This window comes from Nerophis lumbriciformis, linkage group LG26 (assembly GCF_033978685.3).
Source record: "Nerophis lumbriciformis linkage group LG26, RoL_Nlum_v2.1, whole genome shotgun sequence".
In the NCBI taxonomy this organism is placed as follows: Eukaryota; Metazoa; Chordata; class Actinopteri; order Syngnathiformes; family Syngnathidae; genus Nerophis; species Nerophis lumbriciformis.
The window spans coordinates 25,644,063-25,653,000 of record NC_084573.2 but is presented as its reverse complement, the minus strand read 5'-3'; positions in this window follow the sequence as shown (position 1 = coordinate 25,653,000).

The following is an 8,938-nucleotide window of genomic DNA, read 5'->3' as shown; positions in this document are numbered from 1 at the left end:
ATACAGTCGTGGTCAAAAGTTTACATCTACTTGTAAAGAACATGATGTCATGGCTGTCTTGAGTTTCCAATCATTTCTGCAACTCTTATTTTTTTGTGATAGAGTGATTGGAGCACACACTTGTTTGTCACAAAAAACATTCATGAAGTTCGGTTCTTTTATGAATTTATTATAGGTCTACTGAAAATGTGACCAAATCTGCTGGGTCAAAAATATACATACAGCATTGTTAATATTTGGTTACATGTCCTTTGGCAAGTTTCACTGCAATAAGGCTCTTTTGGTAGCCATCCACAAGCTTCTGGTTGAATTTTTAACCACTCCTCTTGACAAAATTGGTGCAGTTCAGCTAAATTTGTTGGTTTTCTGACACAGACTTGTTTCTTCACAGCCATGACATTACGTTCTTTACAAGTGTACGTAAATGTTTGACCACGACTGTATGTATAACTATATATTTTTTTTCTTCATAGGAATCAATTTGTAAAAAGAGGTTTTTAGGCCATGCTACCAGAAGAAGCTTTTCTAACCTGTAACCTGTTTTTAAAAGGTTTTATTATAATTATTACACCATATAATACATTGCTGGAATCGGTTAGACTCGAGAATCGATTCTGAATCGAATCGTCACTCCAGGAATCAGATCGAATCCTTAGGTGCCCAAAGGTTGACACCTTTAAAATATAATCAATACAAAATAAGGATTTCATTCAGATGTTTTCTTGGTATGATAATACCGTTATAGCTGACATTGCCAAATGTAAAAATATATAGATTCTATCTCAATTAAATGTATTATTTCACACAGCCTAGCAACGTTCTGTGGTTCTGTAGTGTGACATACATATTTCATGCCATACATTTTTCTGCTCTCAAATCCAGAACTTAGTCTACTAACTTTGTTGCCAGAATCTGCGATGTCTGCTTTCCCTCCCAAGTCAGGATTGGACAAATGTTTCTCGACTCCATGACAAGAATGTGCAGTTTTCAGTCGATACAGTCATGGTGTAACCATTTGAGGTCTGTGTGTGAACGATGTGTGCTGTTTACGTCCAGGCCCAAGGTCTTTGCGATTGCACAGAACAGCTGCGTAGAAGTGTGTTTATGTTCCAAAGAAAGATGAGGGGGAGACAGAGTTTGCGTTTGCTCATTCTGTCACGCTCAGGTCTCAGGTATGTAGCCTGGTGTGGGAATGCGCGCACGTTCACATACCTTGCACTCTCACCAAGAAGCCAGTTTTGCAGCTCGTCATTTAACAAGCTTTTGTACTCGACCGATGTTAGAAACTCATCCGACAACCAACACTGGAAGAAAAGAAAAAAGAAACATACATGCTTGCAATCCTCCTCAGTTTCACTTTCAAAAAAGTGACACCTTGCAGGGCTGGTCGACATAATTTGTGCCTTTTTTATTTGTGTGAAAGGAGTTTTATATTACCAGCAAAGGTTGAACGAAGGCAGCTGTTGACGATGTTTCAAAGTCTCCGTTTACACTGCACACCAAATCGGATTGTTTTGCCCTCAATTGACACGGATTGAGTATTTTTTTTGCCAGTCCAAACGCTTCAAAGTGCTTCAAATTTGGTCTTTTGGCATCAGATTCAGGCCACATCAGGAGGTAGTCCAAATCTGATCTTTTCAAAAGTGACCGCAGTCTAAACAGCAATGCGACCTGTTTGCGACTTCTTTGGTCGAGCTACGTCAATCGCAGGAAAAGACAGATATATATATATACTTTGATTCCAGAAATGATGTGTACGCTGTGGCGTACTTGCTTAAATCTTACGTACATTGCGCAAGTTGTTTTTGTAAGTGCGTTGAAAAATAACGTTAGCGTAGCTCCATGCTGATGTCCGTGTCACCTCTACTTAACAGTAGGGCTGTGAATCTTTGGGCACCACACGAATCGATTCTTGGGGGTAACGATTCAATTACAAATCAAATCTCGATTCAAAACGATTCTTAATTTAAAATTAATACGTTTTTGAAAACATTGGGTGCCAGTTCTATGATTGACTACGATGACTCTTGCTGACCTACTGCCTTCGGTAATGGCACCATTCCCAAATTATGTCGGCTCTATTGATAACCTCACTAACAACTTTGACAATGCCCTGCGCAAAACCATTGATAGTATAGCACCGCTAAAACAAAAAAGGGCCCCTAAAAGGCGCACCCCATGGTTTACAGAAGAAACCAGAGCTCATAAATTATCATGTAGAAAGTTGGAACGCAAATGGCGCGCGACCAAGCTTGAGGTTTTCCATCAAGCATGGAGTGATAGTTTAATATCGTATAAACGCATGCTTACCTTAGCTAAAGCTAAATATTACTCAAATCTCATCCGCCTCAACAAAAACGACCCTAAATTTTTGTTTAGTACAGTAGCATCCCTAACCCAACAAGGGACTCCTCCCAATAGCTCCACCCACTCGGCAGATGACTTTATGAATTTCTTTAATAAGAAAATTTAACTCATTAGAAAGGAGATTAAAGACAACGCATCCCAGCTACAACTGGGTTCTATGAACACAGTTACAACTATATCTACGACGGATACTGCAATGCAAAATAGTCTCTCTCTTTTTGATGAAATAACATTAGAGGAACTATTACAGCGTGTAAGTGGGATAAAACAAACAACATGTTTACTCGACCCACTTCCTGGGAAACTTATCAAGGAGCTTTTTGTATTATTAGGTCCATCAGTGCTAAATATTATAAACTTATCACTTTCCTCTGGCACTGTTCCCCTAGCATTCAAGAAAGCGGTTATTCATCCTCTGCTCAAAAGACCTAACCTTGATCCTGACCTCATGGTAAACTACCGACCGGTGTCCCACCTTCCCTTTATTTCGAAAATCCTCGAAAAAATTGTCGCACAGCAGCTAAATGAAGACTTAGTGTCTAACAATCTCTGTGAACCTTTTCAATCCGGTTTCAGGGCAAATCACTCTACGGAGACAGCCCTCGCAAAAATGACTAATGATCTACTGCTAACGATGGATTCTGATGCGTCATCTATGTTGCTGCTTCTTGATCTTAGCGCTGCTTTCGATACCGTCGATCATAATATTTTATTAGAGCGTATCAAAACACGTATTGGTATGTCAGACTTAGCTTTGTCGTGGTTTAACTCTTATCTTACTGACAGGATGCAATGCGTCTCCCATAATAATGTGACCTCGGACTATGTTAAGGTAACGTGCGGAGTTCCTCAGGGTTCGGTTCTTGGCCCTGCACTCTTTAGTATTTACATGCTGCCGCTAGGCGACATCATACGCAAATACGGTGTTAGCTTTCATTGTTATGCTGATGACACCCAACTCTACATGCCCCTAAAGCTGACCAACACGCCGGATTGTAGTCAGCTGGAGGCGTGTCTTAATGAAATTAAACAATGGATGTCCGCTAACTTCTTGCAACTCAACGCCAAGAAAACGGAAATGCTGATTATCGGTCCTGCTAAACACCGACATTTATTTAATAATACCACCTTAACATTTGACAACCAAACAATTACACAAGGCGAATCAGTAAAGAATCTGGGTATTATCTTCGACCCAACTCTCTCGTTTGAATCACACATTAAGAGTGTTACTAAAACGGCCTTCTTTCATCTCCGTAATATCGCTAAAATCCGTTCTATTTTATCCACTAGCGACGCTGAGATCATTATTCATGCGTTCGTTACGTCTCGTCTCGACTACTGTAACGTATTATTTTCGGGTCTCCCTATGTCTAGCATTAAAAAATTACAGTTGGTACAAAATGCGGCTGCTAGACTTTTGACAAGAACAAGAAAGTTTGATCATATTACGCCTATACTGGCTCACCTGCACTGGCTTCCTGTGCACTTAAGATGTGACTTTAAGGTTTTACTACTTACGTATAAAATACTACACGGTCTAGCTCCATCCTATCTTGTCGATTGCATTGTACCATATGTCCCGGCAAGAAATCTGCGTTCAAAGAACTCCGGCTTATTAGTGATTCCCAGAGCCCAAAAAAAGTCTGCGGGCTATAGAGCGTTTTCTATTCGGGCTCCAGTACTATGGAATGCCCTCCCGGTAACAATTAGAGATGCTACCTCAGTAGAAGCATTTAAGTCCCATCTTAAAACTCATTTGTATACTCTAGCCTTTAAATAGCCCCCCTGTTAGACCAGTTGATCTGCCGTTTCTTTTCTTTTCTCCTCTGCTCCCCTTTTCCTTGAGGGGGGGGGGCACAGGTCCGGTGGCCATGGATGAAGTGCTGGCTGTCCAGAGTCGTGACCCGGGGTGGACCGCTCGCCTGTGCATCGGCTGGGAACATCTCTGCGCTGCTGACCCGTCTCCGCTCGGGATGGTGTCCTGCTGGCCCCACTATGGACTGGACTCTTACTATTATGTTGGATCCACTATGGACTGGACTCTCACAATATTATGTCAGACCCACTCGACATCCATTGCTTTCGGTCTCCCCTAGGGGGGGGGTTACCCACATATGCGGTCCTCTCCAAGGTTTCTCATAGTCATTCACATCGACGTCCCACTGGGGTGAGTTTTCCTTGCCCTTATGTGGGCTTTGTACCGAGGATGTCGTTGTGGCTTGTGCAGCCCTTTGAGACACTTGTGATTTAGGGCTATATAAATAAAGATTGATTGATTGATTGATTGATTGACTACATTTCTCCATAAAACAGATAAACAGCTCTAATACATTTCTATATTACTTAAAAAAAATAGTCTTGTTTAAAAAAAATCCTACCCAAACATTTAATAATGTTAAATAGAAATAAGGCAACAAGAGAAGTATAACACACTTCTATTTTCTAAAGTAAATCTGTAAATCAGATACGATCATCTACATAAACAATATGATTTGTCTGAGTGACTGGACAGGACATACTTTTTTAATAAATTAATTAATCTTTTAAAAAAATAGATTTTCGATTTTTTTTTTTAACCGATTAAGAAACTGTACAAAGAAGAATCGCGATTAATTTCAAAATAGATTTTTTTTTTTTTACACCTCTACTTAAGTCATAAAAAGATTAGAACCCTCCCAAACATATTACAGTATTTATATAGCCATTCTTACATGATACAGTATTAATTTAATTGGATTTCACGTAAAAAAGGCCTCATTTTTAGGTGTGGTGCCTTTCATTTTGAAAAGTAGCAGTAATAATAGTAGCGACTTCCTTTTTCATTTACAGGATCCGGTTAACTTCCTTCCTTAACTTCCAACGGGGACACATTGGGGCCACTTTGGGGCCTGTGCGCGTTTATACTGGAGTCTAATAAAGATCACTGTAACGACTTGGTCGCATGGTTATGCGGAGGTCGTTCTCACAAGATGCAGACGGATTATTTGCATAAATCATGCAGGAAATGCAGAAAAACAAAAACGTGCCGATAGAACGGGAGGCAAAGCTAAGGAGGAGGGTAGCGCGGGAGCTAGAATATAAACAGGATTCACGAATCAAAAAACTATAGCCGTCGTTAACTGTTGCGTGATGCAAACAAGGAAGCCAGACTGATTGTGGCGAAAAACGGGAATAAATATCTCTCTGATTATTTCCCAGGAGCAGGTGAGCGTCCCGAACACTAATCAGAGGCAGGTGAAACTAATCTGCAGTCATGGCAACTGAAACACAAACCCAGGGGTGCAGAAAACAGAACCAAGGTAGTCGAAACTAACAGAACAAAACATGATCACACCTGTAATCTAAACAGTCGGCTCGAAAAAAAAACGGATTTCCAAAAAATCCGATTGGGTCCACTTTGGCCTGCAGTGTAAAAGTACTCTTAAGACCAGTAGCATCGGTTCAACCTTTATATTTTCTTACTCCAACCACAAACGATAAACAGGTTTTGGAGTAATACAAATACACAAGAAACAAAGTGTTTAAATACACTTTTTTTAGTGCAAAATATAACAAATGTAACTGTAATATAAATATGATTTTTTAATAGAAAAACTACCTGCTTTACTTACCAGAATAAAAATAAAATATTTCCTAACAGACATCTCTTCTGCTTAATGTCTTTAATAAAGTGTAGTGTCACTATCAAAGTGTAGTGTCACTATCATGAAGTGTAATATTACTATCATAAACTGTGGTGTCACAATCATAAAGTATAGTATCACTATTTAAAGTGTAATATTACTATTATAAAGTGTAGTGTCACGATCATAAAAGGTTGTGTCACTATCAAAGTGTAGTGTCACTATTATTATGTGTAGTGTCACTCAAAGTATTGTGTCACTGTCACAAAATGCAGAGTGACTAACATAAAGTGTTTTTGTCACTATCATAAAGTGTAGTGTCACTATCATAAAGTGTAATATTACTATCATAAAGTGTAGTGTCACTATCATAAAGTGTAATATTACTATCATAAAGTGTAGTATCACTATCATAAAGTGTAATATTACTATCATAAAGTGTAGTGTCACTATCATAAAGTGTAATATTACTATCATGAAGTGTCGTATCACTATCCTAAAGTGTCGAGTCACTATCATAAAGTGTAATATTATTATCATAATGTGTAGTGTCACTATGAAAATGTAGTGTCACTATCATTGATTGTAGTATCACTATTGAAAGTATAGTATCATTATAATAAAATGTAGTATCACTATCATAAAGTATTGTGTCACTATCATAAAAGGTAGTGTCACTATCAAAGTGTAGTGTCACTATCAAAGTGTATTGTCACTATCAAAGTGTAGTGTCACTATTATTATGTGTAGTGTCACTATCATAAAGTGTAGTATCACTATCATTAAGTGTAGTCTTACTATCAAAGTGGAGTGTCACTATTATGTGTAGTGTCACAATCATGACGTGTATTATCACTATTATAAAATGTAGTGTCACAATCTTAAAGTCTAGTGTCACTATTATAAAGTGTTGTGTTACTATCATAAAGTGTAGCATCACTATAAAAGTGTAGTGTCACTATCATAAAGTGTGGTATCACTATCATAAAGTGTAGCGTCACAATCATAAGGGGTAGCGTTACTATGAAAGTGTAGTGTCACTATCATGAAGTGCAGTATCACTATAATAAAGTGTAGTGTCACTATTATATAGTGTAGTGTAACTATCATAAAGTGCAGTGTCACTATCAAAGCGTAGTGTCACTATCATTAAGTGTAGTGCCACTATTTTAAAGTGTAGTATTACTATCATTAGGTTTAGTATCACTATTTTAAAGTGTATTGTCACGATGATAAAGTGTAGTGTTACTATGATTAAGTGTAGTGTCACAATTGTAAAGTGTAGTGTCACCATTATTAAGTGTACTATGACTATCATTAAGTGTAGAATTACTGTCACAAAGTGTAGTGTCACTAAGATAAAGTGTAGTGTCACTATTATAAAGCGTAGTGTCACTATCAATAAGTGTAGTATCCCGATCATTAAATAATAAATGATAAATGGGTTGTACTTGTATAGCGCTTTTCTACCTTCAAGGTACTCAAAGCGCTTTGACACTACTTCCACATTTACCCATTCACACACACATTCACACACTGATGGAGGGAGCTGCCATGCAAGGCGCTAACCAGCACCCATCAGGAGCAAGGGTGAAGTGTCTTGCTCAGGACACAACGGACATGACGAGGTTGGTACTAGGTGGGGATTGAACCAGGGACCCTCGTTAAGTGTAGTATTACTGTCATAGAGTGTAGTATTAATATCACAAAGTATAGTGTCACAATGATGGGATGGCGGCTGGTACGGGGACAGCATGGAGCTGTTGGGAGAGTGGCCGTGCCAGCAACCTGAGAGTTCCTGGTTCGATCCCCAGCTTCTACCAACCGAGTCACGTCCGTGAGCAAGACACTTCACCCTCGCTCCGTATGGGTCATGGTTAGCGCCTTGCATGGCAGCTCCCGCCATCAGTGTGTGAATGTGTGTGTGAATGGGTGAATGTGGAAATAGTGTCAAAGCGCTTTGAGTACCTTGAAGGTAGAAAAGCGCTTTACAAGTATAACCTATTACCAAGTGATAAAATGTAGTGTCACTATGATGAAGTGTAATGTCACTATGATTAGGTGTTCATAAATAGATAGATATATAGATAGATAGATAGTACTTTATTGATTCCGTCAGGAGAGTTCCCTCAGGAAAAAGAGTTTTTGAGTCTATTAGTCCTGCATTTAAAGTGTATTACCATAAAGCTATGTTTAATAACTTCAACACACAACTAGAGTTTTGAGGACAAGACATCATTATCATAATGACAACAAGAGAGCAAAGTTACCACATGACACTACTGCTTAGTTATAGCACATGTAGCTTCCCCCATCAGACAAAACAACTCTCCAAACTTCCCTTTCTGCTCCTTGTTTATAAAGAAAAAATGTCACGGTGGTAAAAAGTCACATTGAGTCTGATTGCCAGATAACTTTAGCTAGCAGAGTGACAGCCAAGGCCAAAAGAATGCCCAGATTCCAGAAAGGTGGAACTGCACTGAGGTCAGACACTCGGGCATCCATTGGCTTAGTCTGTAATAAACTGTTGTCATTAGATGCAATCTATTAATATTTTACAGACTATTTTCCCTTCACAGCAATAAAAATACAAGACAAAGTGCGTCCCTTGACAGCTCAATTCGGAACGCGTGCTTTTGTTTCTAAATATGGGACCGTTTTTCAATGGACCACAAGGGACAACGTGCACGTACAGTAAAGCAAATAAAATACATTATCCTCTACAAGCTACACAAACAAGCACAGCATTGTCTTCCAGTTTTTCAAGTGCAAACCTTTTTATTCCGTATTTCATTGTCCTGGCCACTTCATGCGTGCTATTCCCACATAGGCCAGTCAGCCACTGGGACACGGCCGGGATTAGTCCACACTTCAACTGGAGCCAGCTTTCCCACACTGGTTGCAGCGCTCTCATGCTTGGTTGGTGTTTCGAATACACAAAAAGC